Raw genomic sequence first — 17,206 nt, forward strand, 5'->3', positions numbered from 1 at the left:
GTGCACCACAATCCAAGCGGGAACTCTGTTTTCAGACAAGCCTATTAAAAGTTTCTCCTTAATTGGAATCAGCCCCCAGTGCTTCCCACCTGTGAGCCTGGCCACATGCCCTCCGACCTGACCAGAGGAACGAGCCTCTCCTGGCTCAGAGAGAGCAAGAGTTTGTGTAGCTTTTCTCCAGACTGTCCATTCATGATTGTGTTACCCCCCTTGCCTGCCTCTTTCTATTCTGCCACCAACTGACTACTTAAACCAAAGTTCAGTATGACCTTGTATTGGTTTCCCATAAAACAGCATAAAGATCATCTTAGAATTCTTGAGGTCAGAGTCTGAAATGGGTTTTACTGAGACAAAATCAAGTGTCAACAAGCATCTGGGAGAATCTGTTTCTTTGCCTTGTCCAGTTTCTAGAAGCCATCTGTATTCCTTGGCTTGTGGCCCTTTCCTTCATCTTTGAGGTCAGCAGTACAACGTCTTCAAATCCTTCTGTAACGCCGACCCTCTGCTTCCTTTGTCACATCCTCTGATCTTTCTGCCTCCCTCTTATAAAGACCCATGTGATTACACTGGATCCCCCTGGATAAATCAAGATAATCGCTTCATCTCAAGATCCTTAACTTAATCACATCTGCAAAGTTCCTTTTACCATGTTAGGTAACCTATTCGCAAGTTTGGGGGATTATGATATCGGGGAATCATTGTTCAGTCTACTATATTCTGTTGTCTGGCTCTCAAAGACTAATGTCCATCCCACGTGCCAAACCTTCACTCCATCCCATTTCCCCCCCAAAGTTTTAACCCCTTAAACATCAATGCAAGTTCTAAATCTCATCAACTCAGAAGTCCCATATCTCATTATCTAAATCATCGAAATTAGGTATGAGTGAGACTCTGGGTATGATCTATCCTGGGGCAAAATTCCTCTCTATCCATGAATCTGAGAATCTCATGTGATTGTGGTGTGGAGTAGGGTTCATGCATACAAACCCAAGAAACAAATGATCTAATCCCAGAATACAGGGCTTGTTTAGGCACTCGATAACACTTAGAGGCATTTCAATTAATTTTTAAAAAAGATTTTATTTGTTTTAGAGTACAAGTGGGGTGGGGGGGAAATGAGGAGCAGAGGAAGAGGGACAGGCCGACTGCACTGAGCACAGAGTCCTATGCAGGGCTCGATCCCAGGATCCCGAGATCATGACCTGAGCCGAAATCAAGAGTCGGACACTTAGCCAACTGAGCCACCCAGGTGCCCCGAGGCATTTCAGTTTTAAAAGGAAGAAAATGGAAGGGAAAAAGGAATACTGGTTCCAAGCAATTTTGAAATCCGACCCAGAAAATTCCACTAGGTTTCAAGGCTTGGGAACACAGGTTTTCCCTGGTCTCTGAAAATAACAGTGTTCCTGTGAAACTTTTCATAAGTCAAAATGGTATAAAGAAGCAATTACCATTAATTTAATATGGAAAAATTTATGAGCATTCCCAGAACCCCTCCTAGGCTTTTCTGATACCTTAGGACATATATTGCTAACAGATGCCCAAAATAAATCAAGATAGAGCACAGATGTTCACAGATAGTTCCAAGCTATGGTGGCTTGATGCCGAGAGGCTAAGGGCAGTTCCTGGGGAAGGCGCTAGGTGGGGCCGCTCTTGCTGCTTGGGGTGCACACTGCCTCTATAAAGGCTCAAGGCAAAACACACAGTATGCCAATTTTGCTTTTTTCCCTTTTTAAAAGCAAAAGTCTTCGGGTTTCTTTTGGTTAGTGAAAACGGTACTAATGTAGATCTTTCATGAAAGGAAAGTGGTGTAAGGCAAACTTTTGAAAAGCAGCGGATGCCCACAATCCTCCCCGCCCTTGAGCTCTGCCCTCTGGACCTGCCCCACGCCCCGCAGAGCCATCATTCTTTTTTCCTGAAGGGTAGCACATCTTTACAGTTGAGTAACATGTAAGTGGCCTGTTTCCTGCTTGAAGAATTTTGAGGAAACTCGGGAAGCCTTCTTTAATTTCCTCTCCTCCTCCTCTTCATCCTTGCTAGGGATGTTTTTGCTGATATAATATCCTTAAGAACTTTGCGGGTCTCCTGTGAATGTCACAGGGGTTCACTTCATGAGACAAGAGATTGCTCTACAGATCTTTCCGAAATAATGCCATTTTTATTCCTGGCTTCTGCTGAGAAAGCTGAAGGGATCCGCGAGTCACGTGCCAGATCTCTTCAAAGAGCACTCTTAACAACAAAGTACTCTGATCTTTTGATCTCTTCCAGACACTAGCAAAAGGTTGTCCAACCATAGGCTCTCTCTCTCTCTCTCTATAGTTGTTGTTGTTTTTTTTTAAGATTTTATTTATTTATTTGACAGAGAGAGACAGCGAGAGAGGGAACACAAGCAGGGGGAGTGGGAGAGGGAGAAGCAGGCTTCCCGCCGAGCAGAGAGCCCCATGCGGGGCTCGATCCCAGAACCCTGAGATCATGACCTGAGCGGAAGGCAGATGCTTAACGACTGAGCCACCCAGGCATCCCTAGGCTCTCTCTCTAAAACATGCTTTCCTGATGGTGAAATCCCTAATTTTAGCATCTTTTGAAATCTAGATTTTCCCAAATTATCAAGTCCTTGTTTCTTTTTGCTTAATAGTCTTACCTCAATTTGTCTCTCTTGTTCTATACTCTTGGCTTCAAGGGATGATGAGAAAGCAAGTTCCTGGCAAAAGGAATGAGGTTGTCTTATTGGCTTTTGTTCTAAACTTTAATCATCCCTTGGGGTTTGGGGCAGGCCCCGTTTCACCAAGCCTGTTGTCTTCTGAATGAAATCAAGGTCTATAAGGAAGAAGGGGGTGGGATGGCTGTGAGTTTAGCAGCCAATTATGTCCAGAATATATGATTACTGTCCTATTGAAAAACCAAAATTGCATTCACATCTGCCTCAAAGCTGGTAGACTCAAAGTCAACAAAACTCCAGAGGTATGTTCCTTTTTTTTTTTTTTAAGATTTTATTTACTTATTTGAAAGAGAGATAGCAAGAGAGACGAAAAGAGAGCATGAGAGGGGTGGAGGGGTACAGGGAGAGGGAGAAGCAGGCTCCCTGCTCGATGTGGAACTCGATCCCAAGACCCTGGGATCATGACCTGAGCCAAAGGCAGATGGTTAACGACTGAGCCACCTGGGCACCCCCAAGACACACCCTTTTTAAAAGAATATTTATTTATTTTAGAGAGAAAGAAAGAGCACACATGTGCATGCTGGTGGGGAGGGGCAGAGGGAGAGAATTTTCAAGCAGACTCCACAGGGGCTCCATCTCATGACCCATGTGATCATGACCTGAGCTGAAACCAAGAATTAGACCTTTAACTGACTAAGCCACCCAGGCGCCCTAAGACACCTTTTTAAGGGTTCAGTTTAGCGGCTTTTAGTGTCTTCACAGAATTGTGTGACCATCACCACCACCAATTTTAGAACATTTCATCACCCCAAAAAGAAGCCCACAAGAAAGTTTTGTGCTTCAAAGAAAGTAAAAGGCATTCATAGAATGGGAGAAAATGTTTGTAAATCATATACCTGATAAGGGTCTAGTATCCAGAATATAAAATGAACTTTTACAATTCAACAATGAATTGTTTATTGTTTTAAATTTTATTTAATTGAATTGAAAATGGACAAAGTAGGGGCGCCTGGGTGGCTCAGTCGTTGGGCGTCTGCCTTCGGCTCAGGTCATGATCCCAGGGTCCTGGGATCGAGTCCCACATCGGGCTCCCTGCTCCTTGGGAAGTCTGCTTCTCCCTCTCCCACTCCCCCTGCTTGTGTTCCCTCTCTTGCTGTCAAATAAATAAATAAAATCTTTAAAAAAATAAAAAAACTCTCAGAAAGGTAGGAATAAAGGGAAATTTCCTCAACATGATAAAGGGCATTTATTTAATTACACAATTACAATAATCTTTTTTATTGGTATTGTAACACATTGCCTTATTAATAATTAAGGCATTCTGAATACACCATATCTCAATGTGGACAAAAAAATTTAAATATTGATTATTTGCTAGCTAAAGGGCATTGATGAGAAATCCACAGTTAACATCATATTCGTAGACTGAAAGCCATTCCCTTAAGATAAGGAACAAGACAAGGATGCCTGCTTTTACTGCTGTTATTAAATATTGTACAGAAAGTTCTAGCCAGAGCAATTAGACAAGAGAAAGAAATAAAAGACACCCAAATTGGAAAGAGGTAGAACTATGTCTATTCATGGATGGTGGGATTCTATATTTAGAAAATCCCAAAGAATCCACCAGAAAGCTGCTAGAGTGATACTTTGTTACAGCAATCCTAGAAAACTAATACAGTCACATTCTGAAGTCGTGGGTAGACATGAATTGGGGTTCGGAGGACACACTATTCAACCCACTACCCTGGGCTTTCAGATTCCTTTACCAACATTCATTCTTCCATTTCTGATCTGAAGATCATCCTCCCAGACAGATGAGATGGAAAATAAGAAGCTGCAGGCAGCCGGTCACTGTGTTCTTGTTCCAAACACAACTTCAAAGCCTCTTGTTACCATTGCAGCCTGTTTTTGTGTCCCCCCCGCCTTGCGCTTTTATTGTCAATCCGGTCTCTCTTTGGCAGTGGACCTTTTTTTCCGCTTCCCGTCTACTCCAGCTCAGCCAAAACGACCCCCCTCCCACTCATTTGAGATTGCCCCAGTAGAATTTGTACTGAGGTGTCTCCAGAGCCACCCACCTCCTTAGACCATCTAAACTCCATGAGTTTACATTGCAACAGCAGCTCACTTCTGGGTCATGTCCTAGAATTGTATGATTCCTGCCCAATATTTGAGACACAAGATTGTCATTTTTGCTAAGGAAAGGGTGTATTGTGGGAGCAGGGACCTAGCTGAGCCCACATCGGGCTCCCTTCTCGGCGGGAGGCCTGCTTCTCCCTCTCCCACTCCCCCTGCTTGTGTTCCCTTTCTCGCTGTGTCTCTCTCTGTCAAATAAATAAATAAAATCTTAAAAAAAAAAAAGTTCAAGACAACCTAACTCTCTGGGTTGTTATTTTTTCCTTCTTTTAAAAAAGAATTATTTATTTATTTGAGAGAGAGGGAGAGGGAGAGAGCACCGAGCAGGGGGGAGGAGAAGAGGACGAGGGAGAAGCAGACTCCCTGCTGACACGGGGAGCCCGATGTGGGGCTGGATCCCAAGACCTCAGGATCATGACCTGAACCAAAGGCCGAGGCTTGACCAACTGAGCCACCCAGGCGCCGCCTTCCCGCCTCCTCCTCCCACGGAGTGAACTCTTAAAGGAAAAAAAAAAAAAAAAGCTTCTGGGCATTTTTTTCAGGGCTGGGAGGAGAAAATTTAATTCTGTAGTTGTTGTAATGTTCTGCTAATCTTGAAAGAAATGTATGAAGTCACAGAGCTAAAAACACTGATTTCAAATTTTGAATTTCACAGCAGAATTACAGTATAAACACATTTATTTGAAAACATTAAGAGGCAAAAGACCACATATATAATTCCATTTACATAAAACACCTGGAATAGCCAAATTTATGGAGACAAAAAATAGACGAGTGGCTGCTTAGGACTAGATGGGCAGGACAGAAAGGATAGAAAGCAAAGAGCACAGTTTCCTTTTGAGGTGATGAAAATATTCCAAACTTAATTGCAATGATGGTCACGCGCATCTGGCAATATACTAAAAACTATTGTGTTGTACACTGTAAGTGGATGAATTGTGTGGTATTTGAATTATATCTCAATAAAACTGTTTAAAAAAAATAAACATTAGGGTGCTCTCTTTGCTGAATGCACTGTGAGAGTGAAGACCATTTTCAGTAACCAGACTACATTCCAGAAAATGTCATCACCCTGAAGGCACAGTTATTGTAAAAAGCCCAGAGGAATCCTGTGGAGGGATATCATCAGTGTAGAAATCAGCCTCCTTGGAAAGAAAAGTGAGAGGCTCTGGGCTGACAAACAAAGAGGAACCGGCAGGGGTTCAGGCAGTCTATAGTCAAATATAGCACATGAGCAGGGTGTTCCACTGGGTTTCCGTTAGGATGAGGTCTGTGCGTGCTCACTTCCCCATTTATGTCTTTATTCAGAAGAGCAGGTCTCTTGTTAAAATCTGAAAATTTGGGACACCTGGGTGGCTCAGTCCGGTGAGTGTCTGCCTTCGGCTTGGGTAGTGGTCCCCGGGGTCCTGGAATCGAGTCCCGCATCAAGCTCCCTGCTTGGCGAGGAGACTGCTTCTCCCTCTGCCCCTTACCCTGCTTGTGTTCTCTCTCTCTCTCTCTCTCTCTCTCATAAATAAATAAATAAATAAATAAATAAATAAATAAATAAATAAATAAAATCTTTTAAAAAAATCTGAAAATTCTTGGATGAAAAAAATCTATCTGCTGGTTCAAATGAGGCCAGGTATTGCTTGGTCAGTATCTCAAGCCCGGAAAGTTACTGGCATTGAACTTGTACAAATTCACCTTCTTTGATTCAGCAAGCTACAACAGTTAATCACCAGGACATCAGAAAATTTTTAGATGCTATCTGTCTCTCAGAAAGGAACCAGTCAGTGGGCTAGTGAAAGAGGTCAGAGGTTGTCCATCTAGAGAAACAACAAGATTCCAAATGAGTCCCAAGACCTATTTGAGATATTGTTTAAATGCAATAAAATTTATCTATTGGAAAAAAAAAACCAGGAAGTCTCAGGCACCTGGGTGGCTCAGTCAGTAGAGTGTTTGCCTTTGGCTTAGGTCATGATCCCTGAGTCCCGGGATCGAGCCCCGTGTTGGGCTCCCTGCTCAATGGAAAGTCTGTTTCTCCCTCTCCCTCTGCTCCTTCCCCTGCTCATGCTCTCTTACTTGCTCACTTTCTCAAGTAAATAAATACAATCTTTTTTAAAAAATAGGAAGTCTCAAACTTGTGTCCTGATCAGCTGAGTATCCTGTGACTTGCTAGTTAAGCTCAAGGCTGTGACCATACAATCTTTGCAGGGACATTTGGTGTTGCTGCACCCCACCACAGGGGGAAGCATACTCTATTAGTACTTTCTGTCCTAGACCATCAGAAAGTCCTTTGGATGTAGGGTCATTTGGGAAAAGAAGTGAACGTGCCATCAACAATGGTAAATGCAGTCTTGGGTGTATTACCTTGAGTAAGTCATTTTACCTCTCTGAACCTTAATTTCCTCATCTGTAACAGAGACAGAGCCATTTTACAGTCTTTCTGAGCTGTAAGGCTCCCTTCACAGAATACCTGCTCACAGGGATTGCTATATCACTATTGTCATCGAGCAGTAGGAATGCAGCAGGCACCCCCACACACCCCAGGTACCCCAGTGATGCTCTGTATGTTCTCATCTGGGGGGCAGGGCCCATGGGATGGAGCTCATGGAACAAGGAGGGGGATCAGTTGCCAGAAAGCCATAGTCTGGCTAAACCAAGACAGCCAGGACTCCAGTGCAGACCCCCGAGTACAAACGTATTCACGGTAGCTGTCCCAGGAAGAAGGAGAAGGGAGAGGTTCCTTCTGACTGAGGAAACAAAAGAGCTGGCATCTGAACCAAGCTTAGAAAGATGACCCGGAGAACAGGGCAAAGAACGCTACAGCCTCCAAGACAAGCCTGGGAAAGTACTTCTGGGACCAAGAGGAAGGTGTACAAGTAGAAGTGCACGGAGGGATGGGAGAGATGCCCAGAAAAGTAGCTTAAGACAGACAGACTGACAGTCACATAGTAAAGTGACTCTGTGCTTCAGATGTACAATAACGGTGAATAAAACACAAAAAGAGAAAGACCCCGAAAGATCTCGTCAAGATTAAAGTAAGTGAGACCTCTTTGCGAACCAGACAGAAGCAGAAGGGGTGGATGGGGAGCCCCAGGGCCTGCCTCTGGCTCAAGGGCAGAGCTCGTGGCTGAGGGCTTCCATTTTCCCTTCCCTGGGGTAGCAGGAAGTACAAGCGCCCATGGGTACAACCCCCCTGGACAGCCCTCAAGATGCCCAGTGAAGGGGGAGATGAACAGACCCTCCACCCTGAAGCTCCAGGCCTAGAACACGCGCAGGCACAGTCTCACACATAAGCACAACGTCAGGAGTCATCTAAGGAACGTATGTTGCGGTGTTGATGGTGAACGTGAAGAATGGAAACAGCCTAAATGCTGAATAGGGTAAGGGCAAAATCAGTGGTGGTGTATTCGCACAGTAGAATCCTCTCCAGCAATTAAATGGTTGAGTTAGAGCTACCTGTACCTGCGCGGACAGATCTGGCCAAAGCGCCTCACGTGCCTACGTGTGGTTTCCTGGGGGTGGCAGAGTAGACTCCTCTCCCAGGGAGGGATGTTGCTGTCAGTGAATGGTTATCCAGTCCACCACAGGTATTCAGAGAAAGAAATGAGCAAGGTCACTTCGGACTGCGGCCAGTGTCAGGGATAAATCAGGGAGACGTGGAGAGGGTGCTAATTTATATCAGGTGTATTAGAGAAGAACATTCCATGCCCTTTATTCCTCTCGTTTAAAATCATCTTCTGCTTTTCTCCTTCCCATATGGTCGGTTTTGAGCTCTTTTCTTTAGGTGGGGGTGGAAAGCTGATATTGGGTCTTGAGAATGCTGCAGGAGAAAAGGGGTTTCAGGAAGAGTATGTCTCCTCTTTCCAGCAACTGCTGATGCAGAGACGTCATTCCATGTCATAAAATTGGTTCAAAGAATCTTACCTAAATGAAGTGTGGAATTGAGAATATGTATGAAAGTTCCAACCAGAACTGAAACTTGTTCTGTTTTCTGTTACTAAAAGCTGTCCTTGGAAAGGAGACACTGATTTATAAAGTAACATGTGGAACCTCAAAAACATTATGCTGAGTGAAAGAAGCTAGACACAAAAATCATCCTGTATAATTCTATTTGTGTGAAACTCTAGAGAAGCCAAATCTAACCTATAGGGACACAAAGCAGATCAGTGGTTGCTTGGGGCCAGGGGTGAGGATAGGATTGACTGGGAAGGGTCAGAGGGACCTGCCTGGAGTAGTGGGAAAGTTCTATATTTTGATAGTGGTGGTGGGTACTCAGGTGTGTACATTTGCCAAGTCTTATCAAACTGTACACTTAGAATGGGTATGCATTTTATTACAGTAAACTATACCTCCAGAATTTGTTTTAAATAATTTTTTTAAAGATTTTATTTACTTATTTGACAGAAAGAGACACAGTGAGAGAAGGAACACAAGCAGGGGGAGTGGGAGAGGGAGAAGCAGGCTTCCCGCAGCGTGGGGAGCCCAATGCGGGGCTCGATCCCAGGCCCCTGGGATCATGACCTGAGCCGAAGGCAGATGCTTAACGACTGAGCCACCCAGGTGCCCCTGTCTTAAATAATTAAAAACAAAACAAAACAAAACAAAAAAAAACTGTCCTTGGAAGTACTTCTGAAAGGTGAGGGAAGAACTTTTTAAGACAGTCGAACTTTAGAGACTATTTTTAGATCTTGTAAAAATAATCTCTAGTCTCTAAATACCTGTGACTTTAATTGGTTGTTATAGTTCATAACTGCTGCCCTGATGTTGATATTAAAATAGCAGGGGGTCCTGGCTGGCTCAGTCAGTAGAGCATGAAACTCTTGATCTTGGGGTTGTAAGTTCGAGCCCCACCCTGGGTGTAGAGATTACTTAAAAATAAAATCTTTTGGGAAGCCTGGGTGGCTCAGTCAGTTAAGCAGCAACTCTTGGTTTTGGCTCAGGTCATGATCTCAGGGTCACGAGATTGAGCCCCACGTAGGGCTCTGTGCTCAGTGGGGAATTTGCTTGAGATTCTCTCCCTCTCCCTCCGCCTTTGTCCCTCCCCCCTCAAATAAATAAATAAATAAATAAATAAAATAAAATCTTTAAAAAAATTAAAATAAAATAATTGAAATATCAAGTAACATCTCTGTATTCCTAAAAGATGTAAATACTTGTATGCATATATATATTTGTCAACCCTGAGGATAAGAACTGACAGTTCCCTTTTCTCTATATATGTATGAATGTATAATAAAACCCGTAACTCTGTCAATTCATGTTCAAACATGAGTTTGAAAGTCTTTGAGAAGTGGTACTACAGAGTGACCACAAGTATAAATCTGGAACCAGATTGGTTAAGTTTAAATTCCACCTCTGCCTGTTATTAGCTCTGTGGTGTTAGAAAAGTTTCCTAACTTTGCTGTGCCTCAGTCACTGTGTTAATAACATGGGAATAATAACAGTATCTACTTCATAGGGTCATTGTGAGAAGTAAATAAGTTAGTACATGTAAAGCACGCAGCATGTGGCACATAGTGTATCAGTCAGGTTAGGTTAGTTACGCTGTGGTAACAAACAGCTCCAAAAGCTCAGTTGTTTGAAACAATAAAGGTTTATTTCTCACTCCTGCCACACATCCTTCACAGGTTGGAAGGTGGACACTGATCACCCTAAGTCACTCAGCAACTCAGGCTGATGGAAGCTTAATTTTGACTCATGTTTCCATGATCTGACCAAGTCAGGGAAAAGGGATGTGGCAAATTAGACACTAGCTCTTAAAATTTCTGCTATTTACATTCCATTTAGCAAAAATAGTTACATTGTCACACCTAACTTTGGAAGTGCAAGACCATGCGTCTAGAAAGGGGGAGAACCAGAAATATTTGGTGACCAGCATTAATGACTACCATGGTTAGTTATTATCATTGCATTTTGAAGTAGGTAGAGGAGGACTTAATGAGGAGGTGACATTTTTGCTGAGGTCAGAATGAAAAGGAAGAAACTATGGAAGAAATATGTGTAAAGTCTGTAAGGCAGGAATGGGCTTGAAGTATTTGAGAAACAGAAAAATGGTTCAATGTTTGGAGAATGAATGAATGAGAGCTAGCAGGGCTGGATCACACAAGGCCTTGTAGGTCGTGGTAAGGAGTTTGAGTTTTATTCCAAAGTGTAATGGGAAACCACTGGAAGGTTTTAGCCATGTGACATGGTATAATCTTAATAAAGACCATTCACTGTGGTTGCCCTTGTGGGATGGGCACGTATGGAAAAAGGGAGATCAGTCCAGGTGAAGATGCTGGTTGTCTGGACAAGGCTGTAGCAATATAGTTGGAAACAAGTAGGCATAGGCAAGCTTAATTTTGGAAGTAGAGCTGATGGATTGGATGTGAAAGGTGAGGGAAAAGAAGGAATCAGTAATAACTCCTAGGTTTCTGGCCTCAGAAACTGAGTGGTTATGTTACCTGAAACTGGGTTCATCTCTCGGTGGGTGTTGAGTCAAAAGACACAACCAAGCCAAAGAATAGGAAAAGGCAGGGTTTTTACCTGCAACAAGTAAAGGAGAGCACCAGGGATATTTCCCAAAGTAGTGACTCCTTGAAAAAACTGGGGCATTTTTAGGTCAAGGGCACATACATATTTATGAAGAGGCTTGTGCCATGGGGGATTCAGCATGGAGTTGGGGCAAAAGTCATCTTAAGGTGACAGAGTCCAGGTTGAAGTCACAGGGCCAGCAAGGGTCACCATCATCAATTCTCTAGCTCTAGTTGGTCCGGTATCTGAGTGCTCAAAGGGGTTCAGATCCTGCAAAGATAACTCAAGAATGTTTATCAGGTCAGTCTTCACACCTTTGAATCAGAGCTGGGAGTTTTACCATGAATTTGTTGTGCCTGATATGATCCGGCTGTCCCCAACAGTGGCTATTCGTTCTTACATTCTTTGTTCCCTTAAAATCTTCTCCTGGGGTCTATTCTTCTGCAATTTCAACATATCCCAGGAAGCTCTGCAAGAAGTGTGCTCTGGGCAAGTAGTGCTTATGAAGCATAGATCTCAAGATGGCTGGAGGCCTAAAAAGACTTTTCTTATGTCAAGAAAACTATGTCTTGTCTTTCTTTTTCCAGAGACCTCTAACTCCTTCTGCTCACAGTTATTGAGATGGAGATTTTTCCCAAAGTAGAAACTGAGTGATAGTGGGGTTTTCCAAATCAAGACTTTGGTTTTCCCCTGTTAATTTTGAGATGCGTTTGGATATTTAAGGGTTGATATCAGGCAGTACTTTGATATATGAATTTGGAGCAATGTGGAGTGGACAAGGCTGGAGATGTAAGCTTAGGGGTTGTATTAGTTGTCTATTGATGCATAACAAATTACCCCAAACCTAGTAGCCTAAAGCAACAAACATTTTATATCTCACAGTTTCTGTTGGTCAGGAATTTGGGAATGGCTTAGTTGGGTAATTCTGGTTTTGGGGCTCTCATAAAGTTGCAGTCAAGGTGTTAGTTGGCGCTGCAGTCACTTGAAAGCTTGATGGGGTTGGAGGATCCATTTCCAAGATGGCGAACACAGAAAGCTATTGGCAGGAGGCATGAGTTCCTTGCTGGCTATTGGTAAGAGGTACATGCAACACCATAGGGTACTTCAATGTCCTTCAGGACTTGTCAGCTAGCTTCTCCAGCAAGAGATCCAAGAGAGAGCAAGAGGCCGAAACCACACTATGACCTCGTCTTAGTAGCTACATATCATCATTTCTGTCATCTTTTCTTGATCTCACAGACCAACCCTGATGTAATATGGGAGGAGGTTCCACAAGGACGTGAATCTCAGGAAATGTTATCATTATATAAATAGTATATAAAGCCATGAGAATAGATGGGATAATTCGGTGGGGGGACAATACAGATAAAGAACCCTAGGACACTCCAACGTTTAAAGATCAGTCAGAAGAGATGGAGCCAGTAGAGGAGGCTAAGAAGAACTGGTTAGTGAGGCAGGCGGCAAAGCAAGAACATGTAGCTTCACAGAAGCCTCGGGAGTGTTGACTTGAATAACCAAGTCAAAGGTTACGAAGAGTAAGAAGACTGCAAAGTAGTTTGGATCTAACAACACAAAAATAGTTGGGTGATCATGCCAAGAGCAGTTTCCGTGGATTGTTAACCCTGATTGGAGTAGGTTGAGAGTGAAAAGAATGGAAAAATCTGGCGACATTGAGCACAGAAAATCCTTCTGATAAGCTTTGCTATGGAGAGGAACTCGGGATCAAGGGAGAACACTTTTCATGATAAGAGATCTAGAACATGTTTGAATGCTACACAGAAATGATCCAAAAGCAGGACAAACACTGTCAGTGCCTGAGAAGGAGGGGTCACTGAGAGGAAGTCCTTGAGAAGGCATGAAAAGATGGGAGTCAGCCTACACGGAGGGGCTGGACTGTGATGGGAACAGGGGCAATTCATCCCGGGTAATAGGAATGCAGGCAGAGAATGTGGGGGCAGCTGCAAGGGGGTGGGTAGATTTGGCGGTGGAAGGAGGTGAGGGCTTCCCATCTTAGAAAGGTTTCATTTTATTTTATTATTTTATTTTATTTTATTTTATTATTTCTTCCTTTTCCTTCCCTTCCTTCTCTCCCTTCCTTCCTTCCTTGACTTAAAACAACAAAAATTTATTTCCTCACAGATCTGGAGGCCAGAAGTCTGAAATCAAGGTGTTGGCAGAGTTGGTTCCTTCTGGAGGCTCTGAGGAAACATCCATTCCGTACTTCTCGCTTAGCTTCTGGTAGCCGCCAGCAATCCTTGGCATTCCTTGGCTTCTAGGTTCATTACTCCAATCTCTGCTTCTCCTGTTTTATTTCTTTTTTTTTTAAGATTATTTATTTATTTGAGAGAGAGCATGAGAGGGGGAGGGTCAGAGGGAGAGGCAGACTCCCCGCCGAGCAGGGAGCCCGATGCGGGGCTCGATCCCGGGACTCCAGGATCATGATCTGAGCTGAAGGCAGCTGCTCAACCAACTGAGCCACCCAGGTGCCCCTGCTTCTCCTGTTTTCTTAATGAAATATAAGATGAAGGTTTATAAGAAACATATGGATCATTAGAGTTTTAGTTTCCATTGTGATATAAGAGAGTTTTGACATTTTGAAGCTTCTGCCAGTCTTTTCCTATTTCTTTTCTTTTTCTTTTTTCCCCCCAGCTTTACTCCCTTCTGTTATGGACTGGGTGTCTGTGTCTCCCCAAAGCTCATATCTTAGGGCTGTAATCCCCATTGTGTCTAATCTGGAGTAAGGAAGTAATAAAAGTTAAATGAGGCCATAAGGGTGGGGTCCTGATCTGATAGGATGACGTCCTTATAAGAGGAGACACCAGAAAGCTCTCTGTCTCTCGGTGTGCACACACTGAGGAAAGGCCACGCAAGAACACAGCGGAAAGTTGGCGGTCTGCAATCCAGGAAGAGGGCTCTCACCAGAAACCAAATCAGCCAAAGCCTTGATCTTGGACTTCTCACTTCCAGAACTGTGAGAAGATAAACTTCCATGGTTTAAGGCACCAGTCTGGGGGTATTTTATTATGGCGGCCTGAGCAGACTAAGATACCATCATATTTGAAAAGTGATATGGTTAACACTGAGAAAGAATACAAAATTAATCTGAAATTAAGGCATACACGCAAGAGCAATTCAAATGCATTTTAATAATGGTTGCTACATTGGTACTGAGCCACATAATTATGCAATCAAATTACTCTTTTTCCAACACTCATTGATTTATCGGTATATATGTGTGGAAGTTCCATCACGAGAACATTTGTTTCTTCAGGCCACTTTGTTGCCCTGATGGCAGTTTTGCACACTGTTTTGTTTGGAGCCACCAAAATTTCCAGTTTTTCCCTGTGGGAACAGCAAAGAGGGAGCTGGTCTTATTCCTAGGTCAGGTTTGGGGGCTTCAGACGGGGGAGGAGGTGTGGCAGCAAGTGCTCCTTCTCATCCTTTGGATGACAGTGTCTCCAGGTTATCAATACCTGTTTCACCCTCACTTCTCAAATCTCTTGAAGAAGCAGAATTTAGCAATTTAGAGCTCCAGGTGAGATGCCGTCAGCCGGGGGTGAGCGTGAGCTTTCAGGGAATTGGTCATTGGTAACTGAGCTTTCAGGGACTTCAACTCTGGCTGAAATCAGAGGTGGTGGAGGGAATGGGACACCATGGGAACCTCTTAGGGACTTAGAAGGGGCTTTGGCAAGTGAGGGCCCCTGCAACTTAAACTTTTAGCTTCAGGGTTCATCTACCTCTGCAAGGAACTCCTATTTGTCCTGGAGGGAGCCTTTGTGGAGGAAAATTTTACTCAAGGCAGCCTTCCACACGTGGTTTGCCCTCCTTCCCGAGTCTCCTGCTGCTTTGGAGTCTCACTCACAGGCACATCCTGCCTGCTCCTTTTTCCAGCTCTCCAGAATCCACAGGTGGGGTGCAGGGCAATTGGGAAGTGCCAGTCTTGTCGTGGGCTTTACTGGGACATTGCTAAGTTTTAAGAAGGACACATTTAGCCTCCCTGAAATATCCTAGAATGAAGATAAAAGAGGCTGGATTTAGCAATTTGCAGACAGGAAGAAATGCCCTGGGGGGCTTATTCCAGGACAGGGAGGAATGAGCCCCTTCAAAGCCACTTGGGATTTTCAAGCTGTTCACTGGAGGTTGAGGGGCTACATCATCTGGTGGCCAATTCAGGCAAGTCCTCTGAAAGGCGTTTGGAGGAAAGGCTCAGAAATAAGAGCAGGAGCTAGAAACCAGTGCCCATAAGAGCTGGAACTCAATAGCGTGCCCACATTTGTTAACTCAGTTTCCCTTCTCCTTCTGTAGAGTTACTGGCAGATGAGTCCTTAGAATAGAAAGAGTTTGTGCACCTGTATTTGGGAACAGCAAAGAGGGAGCTGGTCTCATTCCCAGGTCAGGTTTGGGGGCTTCAGAGGGGGAGATTTCCCGAGGGAGAGGTGGTGTGGCAGCAAGTGAGGAAGACAAAGAGGGAGGCAGGAGTGGAGATGCCCCAGAAGAAAAGCTACGGGGTGGTGGGTGACCCCAGGGAGAGGTAGGGCATTGGTGGAAGAATGGTTTCCTGAAAAACGAGATGAGGACTGCTAGATTCAGAAAAATGGGGAGGGAAGAGGAAATGGAGCTTCAGGGGCGTAGGGGATCAAGTTTATAATAAATAGGGATGGGGAAAGTAGGAGGAGATTGCCGTCTGGGAGGAATCTCTGAGGTAGTGTGGTTTCAGAAAGTAAAGAATCTAGAGTGTGATCCAGTAAATAAGCAACCATGGGAAGAAAAAGGTCTAGAGGTCACAGAACTGAGGCCCAGGAGGGGGATGCTATTCACAGGGACAAGAAGTGGGTTGGAGAAGGGGCCTGAGCCAAGGGCCAAATTCCTCAGTGAATTTGTGTGTGGGAGGAGAGACTTCGAGGCCAAAGGGATGTGAGGATAAAGCTGTTTGTTTTTAAATTTTTTAAATTATTAACATATATTATTTTTCCAGGGGTACAGGTCTGTGATTCATCAGTCTTACACAACACACAGGGCTCACCACAACACATACCCTCCCCAATGTCCATCACCCAGCCACCCCATCCCCTCCCTTCCAACAACCCTCAGTTTGTATCCTAAGATTAAGAGTCCCTTATGGTTTATCTCCCTCTCTGATCTTGTCTTGTTTCATTTTTCCCTCTCTTCCCCTATAATCCTCTGCCTTATTTCTTAAATTCTGCATATCAGTGAGATCATATAATGATCATATTTCTCTGATTGACTTACTCCGCTTGGCATAATACCCCTCTAGTTCCATCCACATCATTGCAAATGGCAAGATTTCATTTTTTGATGGCTGTGTAATATTCCACTGTATATATATATACCACATCTTCATTATCCACTCATCTGTCAATGGACATCTGGGCTCTTTCCATAGTTTGGCTATTGTCGACATTGCTTCTGTAAACATTGGGGTCCGGGTGCCCCTTCGGATCCCTACGTTTGTATCTTTGGGGTAAATACTCAGTAGTGCAATTCTGGGTCGTAGGGTAGCTCTATTTTCAACTTTTTGAGGAACCTCCATACTGTGTTCCAGAGTGGCTGCACCAGCTTGCATTCCCAAGGATAAAGCTGTTTGAATGGAGTATTAAAGAATGAGAACGAACGGCTTCCGGGCAGAGGGAAAGGCTTGAGCATGGCACAGAGGCATGAAGCACCATAGTGTGTTCAGGACCCAAGGGCCAGGAACGGAGCATATGGTTGATGAGGGAACAGAAGGCTAACTGAGGACAGGCAGGAGTTGACACCCCACAACCCCCCCCCCATGGGACATGTGTGACAGCTCTCTTGGCTGCCCTAAAGGAAAAACAAATAGTTAACTTACAGGGATCACAATCCTGCAAGACCTGAGTCTCCCTCAGTTTCTAAAAATCTTAGCAATTTATCAGA

Source organism: Callorhinus ursinus, unplaced genomic scaffold (genome assembly GCF_003265705.2).
Source record: "Callorhinus ursinus isolate GAN/ISIS: 27379988/994484 unplaced genomic scaffold, GSC_fseal_2.0 scaffold55, whole genome shotgun sequence".
Taxonomy (NCBI): Eukaryota; Metazoa; Chordata; class Mammalia; order Carnivora; family Otariidae; genus Callorhinus; species Callorhinus ursinus.